The sequence below is a fragment of the Dermacentor andersoni genome, chromosome 2, assembly GCF_023375885.2.
Source record: "Dermacentor andersoni chromosome 2, qqDerAnde1_hic_scaffold, whole genome shotgun sequence".
Taxonomy (NCBI): domain Eukaryota; kingdom Metazoa; phylum Arthropoda; class Arachnida; order Ixodida; family Ixodidae; genus Dermacentor; species Dermacentor andersoni.
The window spans coordinates 142,152,154-142,180,003 of record NC_092815.1 but is presented as its reverse complement, the minus strand read 5'-3'; positions in this window follow the sequence as shown (position 1 = coordinate 142,180,003).

Sequence of the window (27,850 nt, the reverse complement as noted above, 5' to 3'; positions counted from 1 at the left end):
AAGGCTTGATGCAAAAAAAAAAGAACTGCAGTGACCAGCTGTGTGACAGTCGAATATCCTCTTCTGAGCCCATGCTGAAAGTTAGTCAGAATGAATGCTTTTCTGGATATTTGGCTATGGTTTTTGCTATGATATTGTTACGGAAAGGAGGAAGCGTGCGTCTATTTACAGATGGCTTTTTAATGGCTGGGCCAACAAGCGTAGAGCAGCGATAAAAAAACTACCCTCTTCCTCGTCGTCTCTCAGGCCACCATCATAGTCCTCTTCTTCACACATTACCGACTGTGGCATCACCCCCGTCGGAAAAAGCACCTTATTGGTGCGGCTCATCTGTCCGAGAAAGGTAAGGTTTGAGACGGCTGACGTGGATGATGTCAGAGAGAGGTGAAGGCACCGTGGCATCCAGCGGAGACACTTCATATGTGACAGGGGTCACCTGGCGAAGGATGCGGTAAGGGCCATAGTATCGCGAGAGGAATTTCTCCGAAAGACCAACACGCCGAGTTGGATACCACACTAGCACAAGAGCACCTGGTTCGTAATGCACGTCGTGATGGCGCTGGTCGTAACGGCACTTCTGGCGTGTCTGTGAAGCAGAAAGACGAATGCGGGCAATCTGGCGTGCTTGGGTCGCTGTGGTTATGACATCCCGAGTGTACTCTGTCGGCCAGTCGAGCGTGGTCGAGAGGAGTGTCTCGAAAGGCAAAGTTGGCTCACGGCCGAAGAGGAGATAGAAGGGGGAATAGCCAGCTGTGTCGTGGCGCGAGGAATTGTAGGCGAACGTGACAAATGGTAGAGCAATGTCCCAGTCGCGATGATCGGAGGAAACATACATTGCTAGCATGTCAGTTAATGTGCGGTTCAGGCGTTCTGTAAGACCGTTAGCTTGAGGATGGTAAGCGGTAGTAAGCTTGTGTTTAGTAGCACATGATCGAAGTAGGTCGTCTATGACTTTGGAAAGAAAGTATCTGCCGCGATCGGTGAGAAGTTGACGAGGTGCACCGTGGTGCAAGATAACGTCGTGAAGCAAGAAATCAGCGACGTCTGTAGCGCAGCTGGTCGGTAGGGCTCTAGTAATGGCATAGCGAGTTGTATAGTCCATAGCGACCGCAATCCACCTATATATTTCCGTCATTCGATATAGGGAATGGTCCGAGAAGATCAACGCCAACGCGAAAAAAAGGGTCGGCCGGTATATCCAAAGGCTGCAGCAGTCCGGCAGGAGGCACAGCTGGTCTTTTCCGGCGTTGACACGACTCACACGCGGCAACATAGCGCCGGACGGACCGGTTGAGACGGGGCCAGAAAAACCGTCGCCGAATTCGGTCATAGGTCCGCGTAACGCCAAGGTGTCCAGCGGTGGGAACGTCGTGCAGTTGCTGCAGTACAGTCTGTCGCAGATGAGAGGGAATGACGGTTAAGAGCTCGGGCCCGTCGAGGTGCATGTTGCGGTGATACAGGATGCCATATTGTAGCACGAACATGTGAAGGGATGGGTCAGACGGATCAGAGAGCAGGCGTTCGATAATGGGGCGTAACGACTCATCGCGTCGTTGTTCAGCGCCAGTGTCTTGCAAGGCAGAGAGCGAAAGAACGCAGATCGGTGCGACATCCACTAAGCCGTCCGGTACATCGACTGGATGACGAGACAGGCAGTCGGCGTCCTGATGAAGACGACCCGACTTGTAGACCACAGTGTATGTGTATTCCTGCAGCCGTAGGGCCCAGCGACCGAGGCGTCCGGTGGGATCCTTAAGGGAGGAAAGCCAACAAAGGGCGTGGTGGTCGGTTGTAACTGTAAATGGCCGACCATATATATAGGGTCTGAACTTGCCCACCGCCCAAACGAGGGCGAGACACTCGCGCTCAGTAATCGAGTAATTGCGCTCTGCGGGAGAGAGGAGGCGGCTGGTGCAGGCGATGACGCGGTCGTGCCCACATTGGCTTTGAGCTAAAACTGCGCCGATGCCGTAGCCACTAGCGTCAGTGCGGATTTCTGTCGGAGCGGAGGGGTCAAAATGGGCGAGAACAGGAGGTGTGGTGAGCAGCGTGATGAGCTGCGAGAAAGCAGACGCTTGTTCAGAGCCCCAACAGAAAGGAACGTCTTTCTTCAGGAGGTCAGTCAGGGGACGGGCAACATGGGCGAAATTGTCCACAAACCTGCGAAATACGAGCAAAGGCCAATAAAGCTGCGAACATCTTTGGCACAAGTTGGTACGGGGAAATTCTGCACAGCATGAACTTTAGCGGGGTCGGGGCGAATGCCTGACGAATCGACGAGGTGTCCGAGCATGGTTATTTGGCGGTGACCGAAGTGGCACTTGGACGAGTTGAGCTGCAAGCGCCAGCGGTGCGAAAAACAGCAAGAACAGATGAAAGTCTTTCAAGATGAGTCGCAAAAGTTGAAGTGAATACGATGACGTCATCCAAGTAGCACAAACAGATGGACCATTTCAAACCACGCAAGAGCATGTCCATCATCCGTTCAAAGGTCGCCGGGGCATTGCACAAGCCAAAATGCATTACACGGAACTGATATAGGCCGTCTGGTGTGTCGAATACGGTCTTTTCACGGTCCATTTCATCCACGGCAATTTGCCAATATCCAGAGCGGAGGTCTATAGATGAAAAATAAGTGGCACCGTGGAGACAATCCAGAGCATCGTCAATGCGGGGAAGTGGATATACATATTTCTTGGTGATCGTGTTTACATGACGATAGTCAACGCAGAATCGCCAGCTGTTATCCTTCTTTTTGGCGAGAACAACAGGGGACGCCCACGGGCTGGAAGAGTGTTCAATAATCCCTTTGGCAAGCATCTTGTCAACCTCGCTCTGGATAACGTGTCGCTCAGAAGGCGACACCAGGTATGGGCGTCGGCGAACAGGTGCTGCATCGCCGGTATTTATACGATGCTTCACGACCGTAGTTTGACACGGAGGGCGATCGTTCAGGTCGAAAATGTCGGAGTAGGACTCGAGGAGGCTACGGAGCTCTGCGGCTTGTTGGGTCGAGAGGTCCGGTGCAATCATCTTTGTAAAGTCGTCGGTCGGGGCTGATGTAGACGGCGGAGATTGAGCATTGGTCGAAGACGGCGCAACAGATAGAGCGGAAATGTGGCACTCGTGCGTCGGTGACAACGTGGCAAGAGACATGCCTCGAGGAACTACTTGTGGGCACTGTCCGAAATTTAGGATGGGAAGACATGTCTGATTGTCCGCAACAGAAACGATGGTGTGTGGGAAGGAGACATTGTGAGAAAGCAGGACTGAAGTCGCGGGAGTAATGACGTAGTCTCCGTCAGGTACAGGTGGGCAGGCTAAGACAGGGATGCAGGTTGCTGCAAGAGATGGCAGGCGTATAAAATCCGCGGAACAAAGCTGAGTTGGAGCGTGAGCAGGAAGGTCAACGGGAACTAGTAGGGGTAGGTCAAGTTGTGCAACGCCGGTGGAACAGTCAATCAGAGCAGAATGGGCGGCCAGAACGTCGAGTCCGAGGATCAGATTGTGAGGGCAACGTTCGAGCACACTAAACAAAACGGACGTGTGGCGACCGGCGACACTGACACGAGCAGTACACATTCCAAGCACAACCGGAGTTCCACCGTCGGCGACCTGGAGCAGTCGAGTCGGAGCAGGAGTCAGTACTTTCTTCAAGCGCGTTCGAAGCTGCGCACTCATAATGGAAATTTGGGCTGCAGTGTCGATGAGTGCTGTAACGGGCAAACCATCCACGTCCACGTCCAGAAGGTTCCGATTAGTAGGCAGGGTCCGCAAAGGAATTTCAGGCCGGTTTTCTAGAGCAGCGTCACCTCCAGGAGCTGCCCCAGTTAGTTTCCCGTCGGAGAGCGGCGACGGTAAGCGGGGGAGCGGGCGACGGTAAGCGACGCAGTTGGGGCGAACGGGAGCGGCGACTATGGGGTGATGGTGATCGGCTGGGCGCGGTGGCTCGAGCGTTGTCAGGTGCGTCTTCAACCTCGGTGGAGAGGGATGGCGGGCGGGGATTGAGTGGGGAGCGGTGGTAGGCGGGAAAGCTTGTTCGAGAGTGGGATGGCCAGGAGCTTCGACAGTGGCGAGAGATGTGGCCCACACGTCCGCAGTAAAAGCAGATGGGTCTATCATCATGGGTGCGCCATTCGGCCGGGTTGCGATAGCCCGGATATGGACCGTATTGGCTCCGGTGAACAGGGGCAGAGGCAGCAGACGAAGAAAAGTCAGGACGGCTGGCGGAGCAGATGGACGGAAGGCCCACATTGGCAAGCTCTTGGCGAATTACCGGCTGAATGAGAGACACAAGCGGCCGGGAATCGTCAAAGCACTGCGTCACTGGCGTGGCAGGAGGGAGACGCTGCTTCGATTTCTCGCCGAACGATACGTACGACGTTCTCGCAGGAGGTGGGCTCACGCGGCGGACAAACGTCTTCGCACGTCGATGAAGCTGCGGTATTAGGTAGACGCGTAAACTGTTGAACTATGCGGCGACTCTTCGCGTCTTCAAAGCGGCGACATTCGTTAATGATTTCATTGACGGTTGTTACGTTCCTATAAACAAGCAGGTTAAACGCGTCGTCCGCGATGCCTTTTAAGACGTGGCTGACCTTGTCTGCCTCTGCCATATTGTTATCTACTTTGCGGCAAAAAGCGAGGACGTCCTGGATATACGCCACGTAAGATTCAGTGGACGTCTGTACACGGGTCGCAAGGTCCTTCTTCGCAGCACGTTGGCGGCCGACTGGCTTGCCGAGCAAATCTCTAAGCTTCTGCTGGCACTGGTCCCAACTCGTAATCTCTTCTTCGTGTGTTTCGAACCACACCCGTGCCGTTTTCTTGAGGTAGAATATTATATTGGCCAGCATAAGCGTGTTGTCCCACCTGTTGTGTGCGCTGACCCGTTCGTAATTCTGCAACCAGTCATCGACGTCAACGTTGTCGATCCCGGAAAACATGCCAGGGTCGCGAGGCTGGGCCAGGATGACCGTCGGTGGCGACGACGGGACCGTGGTCGAACTCTCTCCTTCGGATGACATGGTGGCCAGGTTACGTCCGCTGCGGAGCTCCGTCTTGCGCAAGTGATTACCCAGCACCTCCACCAATGATGTTACGGAAAGGAAGAAGCGTGCGTCTATTTACAGATGGCTTTTTGATGTCTGGGCCAACAAGCGTAGAGCAGCGATAAAAAACTACCCTCTTCCTCGTCGTCTCTCAGGCCACCATCATAGTCCTCTTCTTCACACATTACCGACTGTGACAACATGTTCGACGAGTTCGCAGCATGATGACGTTAACGAAATCGAATGGTAATTTTCTACGAGTACACAGACTCATTTTTTTATGAATTGGTGCAATTAGGGCTGTCCTTCAATCACTCGGTAATTCAGACAATATGGAGCATTGCTTATTATAACAAGGAACTTTGATAAGGTTAGAGCATATCTACGCAGAAACAAGTTATTGATGTTGTTAGGCCCACCTGAACATTTGGGTTTTAGGTTCAACACCATAGAGAGTACGCCAGCATATGATATAACATTGACATCAGACGGTTGGTACACTGTGCAGTTACAGGAAGAATCACTGGGATTCGAGAAGGCAGTGTGCAAAAAGCGTATTAAAGTGATGAGCAATTTCTACCTTCTCCGGAACCATCTGTCCATTTATTGCAATTTGGGATATTGGTTTCTTCTCGGCAATGTAATTACAAAATTTACTTAGATCGTTGGTCATAAAGTCAGGCAGTGATGAGTTGAAAGCAAGTGCAAGCTTGCCTTCCACTTCAGACATCGAGTTTGGCTCTTTTCAGGCTTTCTTTAATATCTTAATCTTGCGTTTCATATGAATGATGTCGCGATCGATCCATGGTGTTTGCTTGTGAACTTGTTTTTTGTTATTTGGTAGGAACTTATCAAGACAAAAATGACATGCGTCCTTAAAGCGGGTCCAAAGTAAGTTAACATTATTTTCGTTGAACTCAGACAATTTTCCAGGTAATCAATCACGCATGCGTTGTTAGCGCCAGAATAATTTTTGGTAAAATGGAAAGATGATTTTTTTAGCTTTAGCACAGGAAACAAGTAGTAAGAAAACACAAATAAGATAATTGTCAAATAGCTCCTGTTCGATCACCACCGTGAATTCAGCGAATTTGCGAGCAAAGAAAACAAAGTCCGAAACTGAAGATGAAGAACCTTGTACACTTATCGGGTAAGAAACAACTTGTCAGAGATCATGTGTTAGCATGATATCAAAAAGTACATTATTATCCAGACTATGATTTGGCCCAGGCTGAAGGCACAGTCTACTCCGGGCAACTTAAGATCACCTACAACAATAATATTACTGTTTAAATATTTGTTCATACAAGATCGTAATTGATGCAAAAATTCAGGAGGGGTGTCAGGAAGCCTGTAGGCTGCGAATAGAAGGGGGTATAACCCCAAAGAGATACCTTAATACACGAACGTTCCAACGTAGGTATTATGTCTAAAACGACAGCTTCTATGTGCCTTTTAATTAGCACCGCCACACCTCCTCCCCTAGAAGACCCATCCACGCGATAAACATTTTAGGCGTCATGAAAGGTGTCTTGTTTGTTAATATCCTCGCGAAGCCCAGTTTCGATAATAAGATTATAGTGAGGGCTGTGTTGAACCAACCGTATTTCTAGGGAATCTGCTTTATTTACAATATTTCTAGCATTAACATTAATTAATCGTAGTTGCTTTTTCCGTGACGGTTCATTGGTTCACGATTGTATTTGCCAAGGGCGACTAGCTGCGACCTGTACTTAATTGTTTTGGGATTCGTCTCAAAAGAGCACATCCCTGTCTACCTTGAGTTTGTCGCGTATAAGTGGCACCTTCTTTCCTTTAAGTTCATCGTTTCTTGCACTTTCTTACAGAAGCTTGCGGTTCTTTAAGGTAGATTGCGAGCAGGCATTCTGGATAAAAATACTAGTTTCTCTCAGGTTTTTTTTTCTCATTCTTCAGCATTTCTTTTGTCATCAAAATTCTGAATATACAGAATTACCGGTCGCTTGTCACCTTGCATTCTTAATCTGTGAATACGATCGACAAAATCGCACTGCACATTCAATTTTTCATTAAACAGATCCTTAACAAGTTCATCTTTGAGCATTTCTTCTGCCTTGTTTGGCATTTCAGGTATCCCATGAATGTACAGTGCTCACGGATTGAAATAGGACACGGAGCATTTAGTACAACCCTACATATGTGCAAAGTACGCGAGAGCACAATGTCATGTCGCTAGGAATTTGGTCACCAAAGGTGACGAGGACTCCGATGTAAGTGTACGCGCCAGAATTACGTCGATGTGACACGAACTGCAGCCGGTTGAAGCGAAAGTATGCGCATTACTTAGCCCTAAATTGACGCGTTTCATTCCGTGAGCACTGTACATTTGAACTGCGGCCTCGATCCTCAAGGTCTGTTAGCTCTTTAGCCTTGACAGAGAGTGAGAGAGATGGAAATGAGAGAAAGGTAGGGAGGTTAACCAGAGTTAAAACCTCCAGTTTGTTACCCTGCAATAAGGGAAGGGAAAGGGGAAGTAAAGACAAAAAGAAGAGTGGTGACAAAAATAAAAGCTTTAAAAAAAAATGAGAACGGACGGAATGGGATCATTATAGTCTTTCTAATAGGCCACTGCTACGTAATATGGTCAACAAAGCCTTGACCGACTTTCGGTGCGACGACATTTCATGTAGGCATTCCAAGACTGTTCTTAAAGTGGCCTGTCGTCAAGGCGTGCCAACGCGGTCGCTAGTGACAGCCGGTGCGCGCTATATCGAGGACAGTGGCAAAGTACATGTTCTATAGTCTCCTCGCCACCGCAGTGACTGCAAGCCGCGCTCTCGTCCATAAAGACTATACCGTCCATACCATACGAAGTTAATCATATTGTTCCGTAGGAAGACGAAGGCGAAAAGCTGTATACAAGTATATTTACAAGGGAATACGCCGCACTTGGCCAAGAGGCAACAGCCCGTGCTAGCGTCCAATCGTCGTCGTCATCTTCTCACTGCTCGCCTCTTCGTCATTGCAAATACTGTTCGGTAGCACTACCCCCGGCGGCAAAAGCGCCGTCCCGGAGCGACTAAAGGCTGGACTCGGAAGCAGTGTAGTAGGCCTTGAGCCTACTGACGTGCACGACATCACTAGATGCCAGAGTAGAGGACGAGGTTGAACTCACAAGAGCAATTTCGCACGTCACAGGTGTCACCTGGCGCAGCACGCGGTAGGGCCCTGTGTATCGCGAAAGGAGCTTTTCTGAAAGTCCGACGTAGCGAGAGGGCGACCACAGGAGCACGAGCGCACCAGGCGAAAACTGTACGTCAGGGTGGCGGGCGTTGTGCTGACGCTGCTGAGTGGTTTGCGAGTCCGTCAGTCGAGCACGGGCAAGCTGGCGTGCATGGTCGGCGAGGGCGATGGTGTCGCGCGCATACTCGCTTGTTGAGATCGCAGCAGGAGGAAGTGCCGTGTCAAGGGGCAAGGTCGGTTCGCGACCGTACAGAAGGTAAAAGAGAGAAAATCCGGCTGTGTCGTGCCGGGAAGAATTATACGCAAATGTGACGTAAGGAAGGGCAATGTCCTAGTCGTGGTGGTCCTTGGAAACGTACTTGGACAGCATATCGCTAAGAGTACGGTTTAAGCGCTCTGTCAGGCCATTGGTTTGAGGATGGTATGAGGTAGTCAGCTTGTGTTGAGTGGAGCAGGAACGCACAATGTCGGCAATAACTTTCGAGAGGAAGTTACGACCTCGGTCAGTAAGCAGCTGTCGCGGGGCGCCATGAAGTAAGATAATGTCACGCGAGAGAAAGTCCGCGACGTCAGTGGCCCAACTGGTAGGGAGAGCTCGCGGGATAGCGTATCGGGTGGCGTAATCACTTGCGACGGCTACCCATTTGTTCCCAGAGGACGACGTGGGAAAGGGACCGAGGAGGCCTAATCCAACACGAAAGAACGGTTCGACAGGGACGGTGATCGGCTGGAGATGACCGGCAGGTAGCACCTGAGGTGTTTTCCGACACTGGCAGGGATCACAGGCAGCAACATAGCATCGGACGGAGCGAGCGAGACCAGGCCAATAGAAGCGGCGGCGGACGCGGTCGTACGTGCGGGTTACCACAAAATGCCCTGCAGTGGGTGCGTCGTGCATCTCAAAGAGCACAGTCTGTCGTAGATGTTTTGGCACGACAAGAAGAAGAGCAGATCCGTCAGGGAGGAAATTCCTTCGGTACAGAATGCCGCCCTGGAGGACATATCGGCGAACGGATGCGTCGGTAGGTGTAGAGAGCAGACGCTCGATGAGTGCTCGCAGTGATAGGCCTCGGTACTGCTCATCGGCGATGTTAGCGAAGGCAGACACAGAGAAAATGCCGTTGGCGGTACTACTGTTGGCGTCCTCAGGCTCGTCTACCGGGTAGCGAGACGACAGTCAGCGTCTTTGTGTAGTCGGCGAGATTTGTAGGTGACAGTGTACGAATATTCTTGGAGGCGTAAGGCCCAGCGATCAAGTCTTCCTGCAGGATCTTTCAGTGAGCATAACCAGCAAAGTGCGTGATGGTCTGTGACAACGGAAAAGGGTCGGCCATATAAGTATGGGCAGAATTTCGCAACCGCGCAAACTAGGGCCAGACACACGCTCAGTGATGGAATAGTTGCGCTCCGAGGGTGAGAGGAGCCTGCTGGTGTAAGCGATAACACGGTCGTTGCCGCGCTGGCGTTGTGCCAGTACTGCGCCAATTGCGTGACCACTGGCGTCAGTACGGACTTCGGTAGGCGCAGAAGGATCGAAATGAGCCAGAACGGGAGGCGTTGTGAGAAGGTCAATTAGATGCGAGAATGCAGAGGCCTCGTTATCGCCCCACTGGAAAGGGGCGTCTTTCTTCAAAAGCTCGGTTAGTGGTTGTGCTATGGCCGCGAAATTTCTCACGAGACGGCGGAAGTGCGAGCAAAGGCCGATGAAGCTGCGCACATCCTTGATACACTTTGGAACAGGGAAGTGCGTAACAGCATCGGTCTTGCCTGGGTCTGGGTGCACTCCGTTCGCGTCAACGAGATGTGCAAGGACGGTAATCTGGCGACGGCCGAATTGGCACTCTGATGCGTTGAGTTGCAGACCGGCTCGCCGAAAAACGTCCAGGACTGCTGAGAGGTGCTCGAGGTGCGTAGCGAACGTTGGGGAGAATACTATAACGTCATCCAAGTAGCACAGGCACGTGGACCATTTGAAACCGTGAAGAAGGCAGTCCATCATGCGTTCAAAAGTGGCAGGAGCGTTACATAGACCGAACGGCATCACTATGAATTGATAAAGACCGTCGGGTGTTACAAAGGCAGTTTTCTCGCGGTCGAGATCGTCCACGGCAATCTGCCAGTAGCCGGAGCGAAGGTCGATAGAGGAGAAATAGCGAGCACCGTGAAGGCAGTCAAGGGCGTCATCAATCCTAGGTAGGGGATACGCGTCCTTTTTGGTAATCCTGTTAAGGTGCCGATAATCCACGCAAAAGTGCCATGATCCATCCTTCTTTTTTACCAGTACAACAGGTGACGCCCGTGGACTACATGACGGTTCAATAATGTTCTTGGCAAGCATTTTGTGAACTTCTGCGTGAATAACTTAACGCTCAGCCGGTGACACTCGATACGGGCGGCGATGAATAGGCGGGGCATCGCCGGTATTAATGCGATGTTTAACAGCTGTAGTTTGGGCCAAAAAACGATTGTTCAAGTCAAAAATATCGTGGTAGGAAAACAGAACGCGGTAGAGTTCACGAGCGTGCTCGGACGGCATGTCGGGCGCAATCATTTTCTGTAAGTCGGCGATGGTACAAGTTGCCGACTACGATGGTAAAGGAGGATCGGCTGAATTGTCGTCTACTGCAATAGATGCTACTGAGTGATCCTCGAATGAGCAAAGCTGGGCCAGAGACATCCCGTGTGGCAGCACTTGTGTCGTCAAGCCAAAACTGACCACTGGCAGGCAGACGCAATTCGCCGTAATAGATAAAACTGTATGAGGTACTGTGATCCCGTGTGTAAGGAGGACGTCTTGCATAGGAGCCGCGATGTAGTGACCGTCGGGGACTGGTGGGGAAGACACTAGGTCAACGTCGGTCAGTGCCGAAGGTGGCAAGCGAACGAAGTCGACGGAACTGAGGCGACTGGGGTGTGGTTCAGCAGGATCCAGAACAGGCAGGTCAAGGCGGAGAGTACTGGCGGAACAATCGATGAGAGCAGAATGTGCGGAGAGGAAGTCTAAGCCGAGGATGATGTCATGGGGACAGTGGGCGATGACTGTGAATAGCACGATTGTTGAGCGATCGGTGAAGGAGACCCGGGCGGTACACATACCAATTACGGGGGCTGTTGCGCCATGGGCGACACGGACAACAGGCATCGTGGCGGGCGTGATTTTCTTCAGGCGGTTACGAAGGCCAGCGCTCATTACCGACGAATGCGGCCCAGTGTCTATAAGAGCAGATACAGAAACATCGTCCACTTGCACGTCAAGAAGGTTCAGATGAGTGGGCATTTGGCGGCGTAGGGAGCAATGCAGCGTCACCTCGAGGCGCTGCATCCTCTAATTTTCCGGCTGGAAGCGGCGTCCGAAGGGAGTCGGCGAATAGGAGCGACGGCGCTGGGGAGAGCGAGATTGTCGTCATTGGGGCGAAGGCGAACGAGAATAGGGGCGGTTCGGCGAAGGAGAATCAGTGGCGGCATTATGGGAGCGTGCGGCATAGGGACGAGAAGGGCCACGTGGGGGACGAGAGTAGGCAGTATAAGTAGACCGGGTCGGGGAACTCGAGCGACTGCGACAGTGCCGAAAAATGTGCCCGATTCGATGGGAGTGAAAACAAATCGGCTTGTCATCAGCAGTGCGCCATTCAGGTGGGTTGCGGAAACGTGATGGGTAAGAAGATGCGGGACGGGGCGGAATCGAAGAAGCCGGGTGGGTATCATGTCGATGGGCCGAGCAGATGGTGTGAAGGCCCATGTTTTCGAACTCCTGGCGGACAACGGCCTGGATCAGGGAAACCGTGATTGCAGGTGCGTTGGTGGGGCTGAAGTCGAAGGCAGCCGGATAGGCGACCTCGATCTCACGCCGGACGATCCTGGTAACAACGCCAGTGTTGTTGGGATGAGGAGCGTCGGCACATGAAGATGTCGCTGGGGTGTTGGGCAGTCGGGCAAACTGCTGGTTGATACGTCGTCTTTTAGTGACTTCCAGGCGGCGGCACTCTTTTATAACTGCATCCACCGTCGCCACGTTGTTGAAAACGAGCAAGTTGAAGGCGTCATCGGCAATGCCTTTGAGGATGTGGGAAACCTTGTCGGACTCAGTCATATATGCGTCAACTTTGCGGCACAGAGCCAAGACGTCCTGAATTTACGTGACGTAGGGCTCCGTTGACGTCTGCACACGGCTGGATAACACTCTCTGCGCGGCAAGTTGGTGACCGTATGGGTTGCCGAACAAGTCTCGGAGCTTTTGCTTAAGCGAATCTCAACTGGTGAGCTCATTTTCGTGCGTCCGAAACCAAACTCGAGGTGTGCCACCGAGGTAAAAGACTACGTTGGCGAGCATGATAGTAGGGTCCCGTCGGTTATTGTGGATGACGTGTTCGTACAGGCTGATCCAGTCCTCGACGTCTTCCCCATTTTTGCCTGAGAATACGCCATGATCACGGGGAGCGGGGAGAGTGATGTAGGTCGTCGAAGTGGCAGCAGGTGTCGGAGGCGGCTGAGTCGAGTTATCATCGCCGGGAGCCATGAAGCAAGGCTCGACGTACCATCCACTGCGAAGATCCGTGACGAGGTACAGGTAACGTCCACCTCCACCAGATATGTTATGTAAGAAGACTTAGGCGAAAAGCTATATACAAGTATATTTACAAGGGAATACGTCGCACTTGGCCAAGAGGCAACAGCCCGCGCTAGCCTCCAATCGTCGTCGTCGTCTTCTCACTGCTCGCCTCTTCTTCATTGCAAATACTGTTCCGTAGCAATATGTTTAGTAGACTGTAAACTATGGGTATTTATGGTTTGAGTGATCTCTATCTGCATTTTAATAAATATGCTGTCGAGACAGAAAGGGAGCGGTTTGGATCAGAGAGCAAACTGGTATATACGATATTCTAATTGACATCAAGAGAAAAAAATGAAGTTGGGCAGGTCATGTAATGCGCCGGTTAGATAACCGTTGGACCATTAGGATGACAGAATGGGTACCAAGAGAAGGAAAACGCAATCGAGCACGACAGAAGCCTAGGTGGGGCGATTAAATTTTCTATAGGAAATTTGTGGGCGCTTTTGGAATCGGTTGGCGCAGGACAGGGGTAATTGGAGATCGGAGGGAGAGGCCTTCGTCCTGGAGGGGACATAAAACAGGCTGATGATGATGATAATGAGTTCCAAAACCAGCTTCTCAGTTTTCAATAAATTCGTTTGCAGTTCTTGGATTTCGTTTCGAAGAGCATCCTACCGCTCTAATAACTGTTTAAGCATTTCGGCCTGCTCGTGACAATATATGTATGCCGATTTATTCTTTTCTTTGCTCGGCGTTAATATTTTATGTTGATATTTTTATATCTATAAAGACAATTGAGATTGTTAACTGATTAGCTGATTCTAAGTACTGCACATTGTTGCGGTTCGCCTACTTGTAAATATATGTCTGCGTGCCGAAATGGATCTCGGAGCAAAATCCTCCGTCAGGCTGTATATCCTTAAGCTTTTGCTTCGATTTCTGTTGATGTGCAGAAAGAAATCAATAATTATATTCAATTCAGCTACGAGAAAGGCCGTTGGAGTAAACAGTGTACAAACACAATGTACAAACTGCAATGTGCAGGAAATAGGTTAAGAATGCTAATCGCATTAAACAGGGTTGTGGCACCGTGATATTTTGTATTATCTAGAGCATTTCATTCGACCTACGAATTTATCCCTAACCGGGTGAGGCGGAATAAGGTACGTTGTGCGCAGTATTATATACGTCAATTTTTTTGTAATGACATCTTGCACTGTACTATCCCGCTCCGTGCGAGCTCTAACGTACGAGCGCTCTGCCACGTCCTATCGCGTTGATCATATTGAGCCCGGTAGTACTGTATGTCACGGTGTCGCTGTAACGTGCATCAGAAAGAAATAAGGGTACTTACTCCCTCCAACGTCGGGCATACGGAAGTCTTGCCAGAGTGAGCGGGTTATTAAAAATGGGAAAGAAAGACACAGTAGTTTTTAGTAAATAACCCTACCGTATTGCGTTAAACTGGCATTTTAATCTCGAATGCAAACTATTTTCACAAACTCAACCATAGCCGGTCTCAATTGGAGTACGTGAGACCTTACAGTGTTCAGATAGTTTAGTTGTCCATAGTTTAATGTTCGACATCAGCACAAATAAATTTAAACATGTGTTAACGGAATTCAGTCATTATGATAATATTTCTTGGTGATTACAAGATAGTCATTACTATTTGTAATGAATATAAGTTGAAGCAGCCCGAAGAAACGAGAACATAAACAAGAAAACAACTATGACAACGCCAGCGCGGACTGCCAACGGAATAAACTTCAGTCGGCAGTCAGACTAACCTACTCGTCCAAATCAAGTTGTCCCTGTTTGTAATATTATTCACCTGAATCGTCCTCCAATTACTCTTGCTTTGAACTTGAAGAAATATTGGTTGCGTGAAACATTTAAATTATGGCGTCGCCATTATAGTAGCATCAACTTCAGCCTCTTCGATAAAGCCGGTTACCTTCACATCGTTATTTTCAGTAAAGATGCGTTGTACCGCCTGAAACTCGCTGTGATGTATATAAATAATAACGCCAGCACCATAGATCACAAAGCGCTCAATCTGTTGCCGCACCAAAAGCAGCCATACGTATTAAGTCGATATAATCAATATATGGTCCTGCTTTTTTTAAATGTAATGTGTGCGTTTGAACTCTCTCATACTATTCAGGCGCATTAAAGCGTGTTTCTTTACGCAGTGGCTGACATATGTGGCTGACTTTTAATACCACTTTTGTTACTGGCGATAATCTCTCACAGAGTAAAACAAATGACAAAAAGATGCTAGCTCTGCTCGAGAAGCCGCAGATAGGTACAAGAGTGAATTAGTATCACGAGGATGACGACAAAAAGGACAACAGCAACAAAAACGATAACTTTGCCACATGAAATAAAACACAGTTCTTGAATGTTTGCTCCGATATTCCACGCAAGTAATATTACAATGTGCTGCACTTTAAGTACAGAACGCTAAAAGTAACGGCAACAAACATGAAATTGTTAAACCCAACATTGAAAAAAGAATATACGGGTATTTATTTAAAATGGAGACGTGGTTACTTCTAACACCATCATACAGCGACTATTTGCACGACGGTGATGCACTAAATACATGAATAGCCGTAACTTTTTATCAGGCTTTACATGAACAAACCTTCGATGCGATAATGAATGAGAATTTGTTAATTTCGCTGCGCCTCAATACATTTTAATTGGACTCTATTACTGTTGCTAAGTGCGCCATTAACTGAGTTTGATACGTCCGCAAGGTCGTAACATGCTCAGTAAGTTATTTTGTGGCAGTTACCCAACTGAATAACACCGATTTGCATGTGAATTCACAGCGCTACACACATTGAGAATTGACCCTACTAGTGGGCATTATACTTGTGTGGCTGTCATATGGGTCGTTATCATGTTCTTAACTTTCTGATGAGAACCTTGCGGGCACCTGTTTATTGGGCGAATTTTGAGGCATTATCGTTTTAACTTACCTCGTTTAAAAAAAAGTACTTCATAATCGCGCTTTATTTGAGACATTCATCACTGAATTTGAACTCTCCATACAGGAAATACTGTAACTTAACAGCCTCCGTGTTACTGCAGTCTCACTATATTAGTGCAGACGGAAACCTCCGCTGAGAAAATGCGTGACGAAGTTTGAATTATGGCAAGTCGCAACAGATACCGATACGGCAGGTCGCGGGAGATGCTTGCCAAGCAGTAGTTGCCGAACCAATATCTGTCGCGCCGTACCACTGTCTGCCGCAGAGCGCAGAAATTCTAACTTCGTCGCGATTTTCATCGTCGCGGGGCGCTTCCGAAGGACGCAGTAGCAGAGCCGCCTAGCTCTTTTGAACTTCCCGGGACCTCGGTTTTGATATTGACTGAATGGAGAGTTGAAATTTGATGAATGAGTGTCTCCAAACAAGAACGATTTCGAATACACAAGAAAAGAGGTTGCATCAAGATGTGAATGCCTCAAAGTTTACCATGTAAATAACTTCCCCCAAGGTTCGAATAAAAAAACGTACCACATTTTTTTATAATTACCTGTTTCAAGCTTGCGTTAATATCGACGTAGTATACCTGCCTCCTCTACCAACCCGCTTGCAGAACGCCAGATTCGCTACGCACATAGTCTTAAAGGAAATGTATCGACTAAACGAAATCCTTTATAAGAAGACCCAATAGTTGCAGTTGGTAATTTCACCTCTCTCTCATGTCACTGATATGAAACTACCTTCCTGATGATTCGAATGTTGATTAGAAGGAAATATCCACTACCAAAAGTATGTTCAATTAAATAAAAAAGCACGAGGACGTACCAAAGCTAGTGGTCGTTTCCACGTTATCCATGGTATCTGTAGAGAGAACGCGTAATAGTGGGTCACATTTGTACAACGATCAGCGAATGAGTGGTGCAGAATTATGAAGCCAGCTTTTCGATCTTATGTTCTTAGCTTTTCGCACGAAGTTTCTAAAGTTGGCGTATGGTGACCCCACGAAGACACTTAAGGAATTCGCCATGATGCCCTCCATAATGTACAGCAACGATGAAACAATTTTTTACGCCGCCACCGCTTTATATATTTGTGTGATTATCATTATTATTTGTTATTTAATGCCAACATAGTGCTGCTGATCCGCCCCCCGCTCCCCTCCGAAATCAATCGCCATTTGAACTTGTGCATTGACTGCAAAGCTGCGAATGATATATTTTAAATACTTACTCGGCACAAAGTTCATCTCTAAAAAATACGCAAAAGAAATGAGATGTTTAGCAAGCCTGTGAACTGTAACATGGCAGTCGCATGGAATCCCATGCTAAGCGAATTCAACGGGTTCAAATTTCGATAGAAGTAAAGTTTCAAATGAAAAGCGAACGCTTAATCCTTGTGGCTTGTAATCGTGCGCAATAACACCCTGCAAAACAATGCAGTGTCATGCTGTGACGCCGAACTACAGATGCCGGGAGCGCTGAAATACGTAAAGCTTTCAAGTGGGATGCGAAATCAAAACACAGTGTTTATTTCACACAGATTTTCCTTAACAGGCCGCGGTAGCAATGGCGCTGTCCGTTCCATTACCCTGGTTGACCGTCGGTGACAAGTAATACGTATTACCATACAGTTGACCACGGAAATTATTCTTCCCAAGCACGCAGACTTCGCCTTTTCTTTTAATCACAGCTACATACAACATCGTTTAGCACTTCTCTAACATACACTGACCCTTTGCATTACTTAATGTTGCATTTTCGATTGTTCAACCTGAATAAGTAGAAGCGACACAAGCAGGAAGTACGACAGTGTGCATCGTAGGAGCATGCACCAACCGATTAGGATATTGAACATAATATTAGCGAACGTGAGTGGCAGGTATATATCTCTCACGAACTGAACGGCTTGTAATCACAAAGCTTCTTTTAAGTAACGCTCGTCTGCTATTGGCTATTGACGCCGCGGTCATCCCGTTATATCACCCGTCGGGAAGTCGAACGTGTTGAAAATGTCGACGGCCTGTTCACCTGCGACGCTTAGCAAAGCCATTTCGTCGATTCTGGGCGAAACTTCACGTGTACCCTTCATGCGGTGCCGCAGTGTTTAAAACTCTGATCGATCGACTGCTAATTCTGGCTAATTTCCTCAGCTGTTGTTCAAGGTCCCGGCGGACTCACGAAAGCAATTTGGCTCGTACGTTCGGGTTGCTTTGAAGTCGCTGAAATGGCGTGGCAGCGCTATTCCGCACTTCCGATTCCATGTATCCTGCCGCGTTGAACGCGTGGCCTGAAGCAACGGGTGCACAGAAGGAACTGCCTATAGTTTATTGTGACTCTTATATATGTATATACAGGAAGGTGAAAGTGAGCATGCGCACCATGGACATGTGGCATGCGCGGCGTGCGATGTGACACAGCTATCGTGGGTGTCGGGCCCCGGAACGCCAGCCAATGAGAAAACACTCTTCGATAAGGGAAGCACACAGGCCCACGGCGGCGGACGTTGAGGGTTCTCCATTTAGGACTGTACTCACCGACAGACAGCATGAGGCCCAACATGAGGACGAGCAGCACCAGGAAGATGAGGTACACGAAGCTCACCGTGATCATGCGCGGACACTCCCAGCCATCGTCTTCCTCCACAGGCGTAGCCTCGAGGTCGATTTCTTTGACCCTTGACCAGAGCCAGGGGGGAGAGAGAGAGGTAAAAAGCGCTTGCCCTTGTGTTACCCTTTTCTTTGTCCCTGTCTGTTTGCGCACAAAACGTTTTTAAATGATGAATCTGTTCCAACTAGGCCAACTCGCAGTTATGCTTTAGGTAAAAAAAAATATCACGTTTTTGGTAAATACGTTAGAAAGAAATGCGATGCCACGCCCTTGTATAGCGTCTGGAGGCAGAGGGGATAAAGTGAGGGGACGGTATGCGAAGACGAGGCTCGTGTTTTAAATGTATCCATTCTGTAATCCATAAGGACATAGCGGGCAACATTGACGAATTATACAGCATTAATGAGAGGGTAGCAGTAGTCGTAATCAAACTTAACAAGAGGTATACATTAAAGGTAGTACAAGCCTACACTTCAACATCCAGTCACGATGATGAAGTAGATCAGTTTTATGAAGATGTTGAATAATCGATGAGAAAATTGCAGACTCAGTGTACTGTAGGGATGGGTGACTTCAATGCAAAAGTGGGGGAAAGGCAGGCTGGTGAACAACAAATTGGCAACTACGGCGTCGATTCTAGGAACGGTAGAGGAGAAATGCTGGTAGAATTTGCAGAAAGGAATAAGCTGCGAATAATGAACGCCTTTTTCAGGAAGCGTAGCGACAGAAAGTGCCCCTGGAAAAGTGCTAATGGTGAAACAAAAAAATGAAATTGATTTCATACTTTTTGCCGATCCCAGCATAGTGCAAGATGTAGGTAAAGTTCAGGGATCATTGAATAGTGAGGGCTAGGATCCACCTCACTTTGAGGAGAGAAAGAGTAAAATTGGTCAAGAAGAGACAGGCCAACCTAGAGGAAGGAAGGGTAAAAGACAAATTCAGGCTGGTACTTGCAAACAAATATGCAGCCTTAGAACAAAGAGATGAAGTTGACATTGGGGTATTGAATGAAACCGTAACTAGGCCGGCTTCAGAGGCAGCAGTTGAAGTGGGAGGCAAGGCACCTAGTCGACCAGTAGGCAAGCTCTCCTAAGTAACAATGGACCTAGTAAAGAAATGACAAAGAATGAAAGTGTCCAACTCAAGAGATCAGATAGAATTCACGGAACTGTCAAAACTGATCAACAAGGCACATTTAAGGTATATTTGAAATTATAACGTGAGAAAGACCGAGAAAGCCGTAAAAAATGGACGCAGCCTGAAATCAGTGAGAAGGAAACTTGGCATAAGACAAACCAAGATGTATGCACTGAAAGATAAGCATGGTAATGATGCTACGGAACAGCCACCACAGTGTGGCTGCACTGAGGAGAAAGAAGACGACGTGTGTGCTGGCTTGATACAGCGTCGCCATTTCGGCCTCCGTTAGCTTCCTTGTAAATAAATTGTAAATACCATTCAGCTTCAGCTACACGTAACATTAATTTGGTGGAGGTGGACGTTCCCCGTACCCATCATGGAGCTTCGTAGTGGTCGCAACGGCGACAATACAACTTCGGCTCCTGCTGGCGGCACTTCATCTACGCAAGCGTCTCCGCCTGCAGCCCCGACCTACGTCGCCGTTTCCCCACCTCGGGATCCTGGTGTTTTCAACGGAGTCGGCAGTCCTGATGTTGACGACTGGCTCCGCGTATACGAACGTGTCAGCACCAGTCATAGGTGGGATCCGACTATTATGCTTGCGAACGTTCTTTCCTACCTCGACGGAGCTCCACTGGCGTGGTTCCAGACTCACGAAGAGGAGATTTCGAGCTGGGATCTCTTCAAAGACGAGCTCCGCGATCTTTTTGGCAATCCGCTTGGTCGACAAGTCAATGCCAAGAAAGCCCTTGCCACACGTGTACAGACGTCGACCGAGTCCTACGTGTCGTACATTCTCGACGTCTTGGCCCTTTGTGCCAAGGCTGACCCGAATATGTCTCAGGACGATAAGGTTAATCACGTCCTCAAAGGCATTACTGACGATGCCTTCAATTTACTGGTGTTTGCGAACGTCACCAGCATCGATACCATCCTCAAGGAGTGCCGCCGTCTCGAGCATGCTAAAAGCCGCCGGGTATCCCAGCACATCACGCGACTTCCCAACACAGCCGCTACGTCATCCTGTGACGACCTCTTCCACCAGCCGTCGCGATGTGACAAGTTGACCAGCATCATTCGTCGTGAGGTCGAAGCGGCACAACCGGCGGCCCCTTCATTCCCGTTACCTGATCATTCTCCGGTGACAATCTCTCTGATCCAGGCCGTCGTCCGTCAAGAGTTGTTCAACGTCGGCCTGCAATCCATTCGTCCCGTACGCTCAGAACCTCCTTCTCCACGCCCGTCCCCACCCCGCTCTTCTTACTCCTTTTATGGACTGCGTAACAGAGACAAGCCGATCTGTTTTAACTGCCGACGCATTGGACATGTCGCTCGTCACTGCCGCAGCCGCTGGACTTCTCCGACGCGCTATCTCCTGATTACCACCCTCGCCGCTCCAGCGCGTCCTTTTCCTTCGCTCCTGCTATGCCCGCCCCATCATCTGACCCTGCGGCATCTTTGAAACGACCCCGCTACTCCCGCTCGCCTTCTCCCTCCCGCCGCCAATCTCGCTCGCCCCCGTCACGCCGTGTTCCTTCTCCGACCTACTCGCCGCACCCCCGACCGGAAAACGAGACAGGGCAGCTTCTGGAGGTGCAGCTGCAATGACGCCATTGGCACGAAATCCTCGCTTCACCTTACCCACGAACAATAATCTTTTGGAGGTTCTCGTCGACAGTGTTCCTTTGTGCGCGTTGATTGACACCGGAGCGCATGTGTCAATTATGAGTGCTGCTCTTCGCCGTCGGCTCAAGAAAGTTCTGATGCCTGCCCCGAACCGAGTTGTGCAAGTCGCCGACGGAGGGACTGTCGCTATTGTTGGCATGCGTTCTGCCCGACTCACCACTGCTGAGAGACACACCGTCGTTCTCTTCACCGTCATCGAGCATTGTCCTCACTAAATCATTCTCGGTCTGGATTTTCTTGCCAATTATTCTGCCCTCATTGACTGTTCGGCCGGTTCACTTCGCCTTGACTTGCCTCCTCTTGCCGACCCTGTGGACCCGCCTCCAAGCCATTTGGCTGAATGGATTACTCCATGCAGCTTGCGCCAATTCATGCGCCAATTACTCACTGACCGTGGCCGCAGCTTTCTCTCGGCAGTCGTCGAGGACATCCTCCGCTCCTGCTCGACAAAGCACAACTTCAGCACGTCCTACCACCCACAGACCAACGGCCTCACGGAGCGCCTCAACCGGACCATCACCGACATGCTTTCGAAGTACGTTGCGACCGACCACCACGACTGGGATCCTCACTTACCATATGTGACGTTCGCGTATAATTCCTCGCGTCACGAAACCGCCGGCTATTCACCATTCTATCTCCTATATGGCTGAGAACCCGCCTTGCCCTTGGACACTTTGCCGCCCTCGGCCACACGTTCAGCCACTGAATACGCCCGCGACGCGATCGCACACGCCGACCACGCGCGCCAGCTCGCCCGCACCCGTCTCGAGGCCTCACAGGAGCATCAGAGACGCCTCTATGATTGCCACCATCGCGGCGTGCACTTTTCTCCGGTTTCTCTGGTGCCTCTCTGGTCACCCATTCGACGTGTGGGCCTTTCTGAAAAGCTGCTGTCGCGCTACACTGGCCCTTACCGTGTGGTGCGACAAGTGACCGATGTCACGTATGAAATCATCCCCGCCGACCTCTCAGCGTCATCATCAGCTGCAAGTGACATCGTTCACGTGGCGAGACTAAAACCATACCACGCACATTTCACCGCGGATGTGTAGATTAAGCACCGGGACGTTGCTTCTACAGCCGGGGGTGATGCTACGGAACAGCCGCCACAGTGTGGCTGCACTGAGGAGAAAGAAGACGACGTATGTGCCGGCTTGATATAGCGTCGCCATTTCGGCCTCCGTTAGCTTCCTTGTACATAAATTGTAAATTGCATTCAGCTTCAGCTACACGTAACAATATCATCAGCAATCTCGAAGGCATAGTAAAAGCAGCGTAAGAGTTCTATACTGACCTGTATAGCGCCCAGAGGAGTCAGGATACCTCCATTCGAAGCAGTAACGAACAGCATACAGAAAATCCTCCTATAACTTGTGATGAGGAGACAGTCAATTTATTCAAAGATGGAGGAGACAATGCTCGGAAACTGGTGGTTCTCTATACGAAGTGCCTATCGACTTCAAGGGTCCCAGAGAACTGGAAGAATGCCAAAGATGTACTAATCCACAAAATGCAGGCGTTAAAGAGTTCCAAAATTAGAGGGCGATTACCTTACTTCTACTATTGTATAAATTATGCGACAAAATGTTTTCTAATAGAATAAGCGCAACACTTGACTTCAGTCAAGGAAGAGAACAGGCTGGCTTAAGAATGAATAGTGTAGAATGGAAGACATCCATGTCACCAGCCAGGTAATCGAAAAATCTGCAGAGTACAATCAGCCTTTCTATACGGTTTCATAGATTACGAAAAGGCATTTGATTCAGTAGAGACACTAGCAGTCATAGAGGCATTGCGTAATCAAGGGGTACAGAACGCTTACGTAAAAATCTTGGAAAATGTCTACAGAGATTCCACAGCTACCTTGATTATACTCCCTAAAAGTAACAAGATACCTATAAAGAAAAGGGTCAGAGAAGGAGACACAATCTCTCCAATGCTATTCACTGCGTGCTTGAAAGAAGTATTCGAGCTATTCAACTGGGAAGGCTTAGGAGTAAGGATCAACGGCGATTATCTCAGCAACCTTCGATTTGCAGATGACATTGTCCTGTTCAGCAACACTGGGGACAAGTTGCAAGAAATGATTGAGGACCTTAACACAGAGAGTGTAAGAGTGGGGTTGATGATTAATATGCAGAAGACAAGGATAATGATAAATAACCGGGCAAGGGAAAAAGAGTTCAAGATCGCAAGTCAACCTCTAGAGTCTGTGAAGGAGTACGTTTACCCAGGTCAACTAATAACAGGGAACCCTGACCATGAGAAGGAAATTCACAGAATAAAATTGGGTTGGATCGCATACGGCAGCCATCGTGAGCTATTGACTCGGAGCTTACCGTTATCATTGGAAAGGAACTTATACAATCAGCGAATTTTACCGGTGCTGACATATGGGGCAGAGACTTGGAGATTGACAAATAAGCTTGAGAACAAGTTAAGGATCGCACAAAGAGCGATGGAACGAAGAATGTTTGGCATAACGTTAAGAGACAGGAAAAGAGCGGGGTGGATCAGAGAGCAAACAGGGATACCCGATATTCTAATTGACATTAAGAGAAAAAATTGGAGCTGGACAGGTCATGCAATGCACAGGTTAAATAACCGCTGGACCATTAGGGTTATAGAATGGGTACCAAGAGAAGGGAAGTGCAGTCGAGGATGGCAGAAGACAAGGTGGAGCGATGAAATTAGAAAATTCGCGGGTCCTAGTTGGAATCGGTTGGCGAAGGGCAGGGGTAATTGGAGATCACAGGGAGAGGCCTTCGTCCTGGCGCAGTGGACATAAAGTAGGCTGATGATGATGATGATGATTCCAGAACGTTCCTCCACTCAACTCTCCCCTTCGACTCAAAGAAAGTTGGTCACAGCGCCGTTTCTCGGCAGGAGTGGTCGCTGCACTTCATTGACAGTCCGCGGTCAATTATGGATAACCGTAGCGCCTTCTTGAATCAAGAGATGGCGCTGAGCTCAACTCGGTAGAGTGGCGGAAGAGCTTCGAATTGAGGGTGGTCTGAGAATATGGATAATACTCCTCAAACCCCTCGCTGATTACGAAGTAGGCAATTAAGGCTCCGAAATATTACCCTCGCATGATCAGGCCCCTTTCTCGGCTAGATCGGCTTCACGTGCGTTGGCGGGCTCAGATGTAACGGTGGCGGTAAAGCGTCGCAAAGACGTCATACTCGGGCGACTTCTAATTTTCCAGTTCCCATAGCAGATGCTCTGCATTCGCTGGTGTTTTCTCATCGCTTCGCTGACACGACAAATGTGGGACGATGAATCCTGTCGAAGAGTATTCTTTTGGGCCATTTGGTCAGGAACGTTTGGGAAAGGTTGAAGCGTCAAACACGGGATCACAGGGAAGAGAATGCGCATTAGACGGGGCGCTACTAGGAACTGTGGATCTTTATTCAAACCTTTTATGCGTTGCATATTGCAATCACTCAGTTCAGCCCTTGGGCGCGGCCGGACAGCCACCATTGGGGGTATGAGCCACCATAGTGGCTCATACCCCTACACTAGAGTTTTATGCGTTGCATATTGCAACACTCAGTTCAGCCCTTGGGCGCGGCCGGGCAGCCACCATCGACCTTTAGCGCAACCACGTGACGTGCCGTCACGACAGCCGGAGGAAAAGCTGGGCCCCAACACAATATGCAACGCATTCTTGGCTTAACCAAGCTAAGCCTGGCCATTTTTTTTCGCCACAGAGACACTATTCAGCACTGTTCCTGGGTACTCGTAGGCCTTTTTCTTAAGTTTATATTGGTAAAAATAACTGAACAAGGTATAATTGCAGGAACTTCATGTCCGGTGGGCGTGGAAACGTCCGATTAGCAACGGGCAGATTTAAGTGGCTCAAATTCTCCGAGGCGTCTGTGGTACCTGCCGCGATGAAAAGTTCTTTTCTGTAGTATCAACCGGGACATCAAGAAGGAATGCCACGGATGGGGTCTAGGTTGCCCGAAACCCATAGCAGGTGGGCCACACCGCCGCCTAATGGTGATATTATCCTCGCTTCCGGGATGAAGCCCAATTGTTAAAACATTGGACCATACTGAAATATAACGAAACCCAGAGGACTTGCTAAGTCAAGCTGTTTATTACGTTTCTAGACTATAGAAACGTTCACTCTTACTGTCAGTAAAGGCTACAGCAGGTGTTTCAGCAGTAGCTGTTTGTAATTATTAAAAATTGGGTATCCAAGAAACAATAACACTTCTTGAATGAAAAGATTCGCGACAAGGTTGGACAAAAGAAAACTTACTGTTGGATTATTCAGCATGCTGACTAACTAAGCTTCGCCAATTACCTTTTTAATGATGAACGTTATGCTACAAATGCAAAATGGACGATTCCATTATAGCTAACTTTGCGCTCATAACTTAGGTGGCATCTAAAATACAGAAATGTATTAGAGATACTGAAGTTCTCGCACCAGCCTTCCGTGGCTTCATCAAATCACTATTTTTTCCAGATAAAAAATCAGAAAGGTGTCCTAGGTTAAAAGGCTGCTTCGATTGCGGGCACGTCTCCTGCTACCTGGTTGATTTCTTGTCGGCAAAGAGGGGTCTGTATTACATTCAGAGTAAATCAGCAACTCAACCTGCAGGAAGATTTGAAACCATTTCCTGCCAATAAACCAAATGAAGTGTAAAATGATACTGTTAAATATATGATGTCTAACTGTTGTACTGATGCTGCGGTTCGCGAGTGGAAGTCCGGTATTTGTTTGTTCCGCATATATTACCGACGCCCTTTCCTGTCAAATGGGTGAAAACTGTTGACAGGCAGTGCTTTACTCATCTAAACTATATAGTCGGTGACAACCTAAGGATTACAAACAAGTTCCTCCCAGAAAAGCGTTGCGCACCTGCCCTTCACCTCTGAAAGAGAGCCGAGCAGGCAGGAGTTCGCTCACAGCTTGGTGATCCTGCTCTGCTAATGGATGTGCTAGGCTAATCCTAAAATAAAACTTATCTGTTGCAAGCTAAAATGCTACCTATGGCTCGGAAGTGATATCAACATCGCCCATAAAAGTTGCCCTAGACCTTGAGGTTTCATCCAGAAACCAGTTACACAAAGACTGATCTGTACTTATTTAAACACGTCAAACCACTTGACATCGGGCAAATAAGCGAGCCTAACTGGCTGGCCCATCTGCGCAAATTGATTTAGAGTTGGGCAGGTACATATAACCGTGTAATTCTTAGGTTGTCACCGACTATCATTTAGTACTGCTCTTCAGTGCCTCCCTAAGCAATTTAACCAATGTTAACATCCGAAACGCAAGATTTCTGGTAATATAAACGAATTCCCCACGGTGTGTGTTCAACCTGCAGGCCAGAATTTCGACTCAAGCCTTGGCGTCCAAGAGGTTGCGGACGCTGCCCCCGATTTTGGCGGCTATGCTTGTACGCATTTGGCTCTCGAGTCTGCAGCCTCGTTCCGCACAGTTTGAGGGGTCCTCCTGTCTTTCCTCCTGCTTATTTTGAGGGGAAAGGTTCGTGCTGGCGCCAACTGGTTGAAAAGTTTGGAAGCACAGTCCCTTAACAAGCAACTGGATCCGGCTAGTTGGCACAGATTCATGCTGGTAGGCAGCGCAATCACCTACAGGGACTTACAGGTTAGCGGAAGCGGGCTACGCACAGAGGCTCATCAAAGCTATGGTTGAAGCGGTGCACAGGGACACCCGAAAGGGAAGGAGCTCATGTATTGACGAACGTTCCCCGCAACAGAAAAAAAAAAACTGTTGTAATCCTTAGAATCATGGTGTCGCGCACAATGTCAAGTAGATTAGGAACAACAAAGCTGGCGTTGAAGTAGTAATGTCGGCGCCTGAAAAGCTGTCCAGGGCCGGTATTTTGTAGCGATGCCTTTTCCGATTCTATGCTTTTTCAGGCTTTTCGCGCTTGGCCAGTGGTCAGAGCGACGGTCTGCCCACATTATCAACGGGATCAGGCGGCCGTGTGTGGTGGGTGATAAGAATAGCATAGAATAAGGCATAAGGCATCGCTACAAAATAGTGGCCCTGTCTATGCAGAAGAACGCGTCCAGTTCCGAAGGAAAATAAATTTGAGAACGCTTAAGCTTCGCCTTTCAGTGAAACGCGATAGAATTCAAAGATACCTGACTGCTTCGCACGCTTCCCGACAACTGAAGCGTATGTAACCGTAATGTTTGCCGAGAAACGCTGGCGGCGAACGCTGTGCTCGAAGGCGAGCTTTCTGGCAGAAACGTGGCGTCTTGCGTGGGCTGATCCCGGAGGCAGCGCACAACCGCGCCATAAAAACCACATCATTTTGAGGTTTTTGTCATTGTTTCGCACTTTTAATATGTGAGTCTGAGGAGATTTAACGTGAGAACGTGCGCTGTCGGTATTTTCTGTCGTGACATTCGTTTGCGGGCTGTCATTCTGAAAATTCCGACGAATAACTTTGTCAAGAATTTAAGACAAGGTATATGAGCACCTTTAATGACAGAATGGTGCGGCGATATAACCCGCACATACCACATGTTATATAGCAAGGCGTGGCATATGCGTATACCTAAATATTTACGGCAACTTTCGCTCACGGAGAACTCCGC